Source organism: Anopheles arabiensis (assembly GCF_016920715.1).
Source record: "Anopheles arabiensis isolate DONGOLA chromosome X unlocalized genomic scaffold, AaraD3 X_pericentromeric_contig0030, whole genome shotgun sequence".
In the NCBI taxonomy this organism is placed as follows: domain Eukaryota; kingdom Metazoa; phylum Arthropoda; class Insecta; order Diptera; family Culicidae; genus Anopheles; species Anopheles arabiensis.
The window spans coordinates 450,001-452,500 of record NW_024412108.1 but is presented as its reverse complement, the minus strand read 5'-3'; positions in this window follow the sequence as shown (position 1 = coordinate 452,500).

Here is a 2,500-nt window from a genome sequence, read left to right as displayed (position 1 = left end):
AGGGAGACCCGGTTTCATCACGCTTTGTGCCCTGCACCATATATACCCTCATAAATTTATTCATTGGATTAGATCCAAGGAACACCAGATCATGCACCACTACCCATAATAGCTCATCGAGCTTAGCGTGAATCCTTCGGGTTTCCCTAAGAAGTTCGATTGGTCTTGCAGAGTTTAAAGACAACGAAGCTTAGTTTCAAGCAATGGTTAATATACGCGTATTCAAAACCCTTAGCTGTTACAACTTTTTACTAGAAACCATCACGACGAAGTCTTTGGGTCCGTAGACCCGTGATGTACTGCTCCAGGAACGTTTTGATAGGGTGGAAGCTCAAAATCATAGGTTAAAATCATCGGCAGAGCCCACCAGACACCACTTTTGCTTCATTAGTTCGGACTATAGGCATACGACGATTTTTATCGCGGAGGGGACGTATGACCCAAACGGGGGCTTAATGACCCACTGCCACTGCAAACCATGCTCCTACGACTAAATAGAGGTAAAAACTACGATTTGGTGCAATCTTCATGTTTGACCTCGTAGCAAGGTACCCTCCCTATAGTAGGCAATGAACAAATGATCATAATCCCAGGAGGGCAAAAATGGGAACCCGAAAGGAAAGCGCTGTTGGCGCGCCTAAGCTACTGGCCCGTAGAGTAAAATGGTACCCCCAACAAAGTTGTCGATTGACATTCTGATTGCACTTTTCATCATCTAGGGTGCGTTCCTTACACGTTTTGAGGTGTTTTAGCGAAAAACATGTTTTGAGCCACACGAGCTCTCCGGCCCGTTCGGTGCACATTTTTGAAAAAAGCTAGGAGCTGCCCCTAGGTTCGGGGTGTCACAAAATATTGAAAAGTGGTCAAAAACCGCTATCCAGAATCGGATGTAGAATCATTAGACGAACTTAAAATTGTTCTACAACCCCCAGTCCGACGCCTCGTATTCGAGATATAGCACTTTGTAGGTCTGACCGAGCAATTTTGTACTGAAATGTATGGCGGACATGTTATTCATTAAACAACATTAACTTGCATCGTGCCCTACTTCATCGGCACAGCTACTATCGACTATCTATTGTTGAAATGGATTGAGTTTGACCATTTTAGCTCTTTTCTTATGCCGTGCACCAACAGTGTGTACCGATCAGGGAAAGTACACTACTTACGCGTTCATGGATGTATATGTTGGTACAAGTTGCCGGTCGGAATAGCAGTGCACCAAAACTGTGTACCGATCAGGAAAGTACAAGACGGAGGGCGCAGCCCGAGCGTACGCGTTCATAGATGTCCATGTTGGTACAACCTACATGTACGTACCTTGTTTTTGTATCAAAAGTTCCAATAAAGTGTTTGTATGCTTAAAATGCTTATCTCAACCGGTCACCTTTTGGCCTGCCCTTTTATAGACAGAAACCTAGAACGATACTCGCGATGTTTGTGTTTTTCCATTCGCCCGGGACGACGAAATGAGCTCTGTGCACATCGTGCAGAAAACTGTCTCCTCCTCGTATGTTTTTGTCCCTCCACGCATATAATCACCCACATTTGTGTTCAACACGGACGGCGCAGCCCGAGCGAACGCGTTAATGTTTATGTTTGTGCACACTAAAGTTACAATCCTAGGATTTGGTTATTGCGTCGCAGTGCCCGACCGTCGCGGACACCATTCTTGGACAAAAGTCCAAGTACGTAGAGTACATTCCCTAGGTATGTGCCCGTTCGTGACTTTCGTTGCGTGCTTACAGACACGCTTGGGTATGTTTACCATACAAGGTTTACTAGGAAAACCTGGGAAGGACGCTTGCCCTCCCGTCGCGGACACCATTCTTGGAAAGAAGTCCTGGTACTTAGCGTTCTTTAATGTACTTGATCAGTTTGTATTGCAATTGCTTTGTGCCATTGACTTTTGCTAATGCTCACTAAGGGTGTTCGTTTGCGATGTGTATGATAAGCAACTGTCTATTCTAACCAGCAGTTAATCAACACTTTTCACCCAAATCATAGGAACGTAGAGTACTTTCCCTGATCGGTACACAATTTTGGTGCACCTCTAACTTCGCCAGCACTTTATCGTTACGTTTTGTGCACAACCTTGGGACATGGTGTAAGTTTCATCATTGTTATGTTTGATTCGGTTTATTATGATTGAAAAATACGCTACGTCCAGAAATCTGAACTCGAATACTTTTGCCACGTTGCGCAAAAAGCTACTGAGCAACTCCTAGCCGTTTACCGATTTATAATTTAATTTTCGTTATTAGTTTTAAAAATACGCTAAGTCCCAAAAATCTGAACTCGAATACTTTTTCTATGTGCCGCCAAAAGCTACTGAGCAACGCCTAGGTTGGTACATTTTGGTACATGGAGTGTATGCGTGCAGGCGTACTGCCGTGCTGGACCGGAAAATCGCACTTGCTACTAGAACGTAGAGTAATTCCCTAGATAGGTGCTTTTGCATGCCTCTGTTCGACGTCCATGCAACTTGGAACGTGCGACA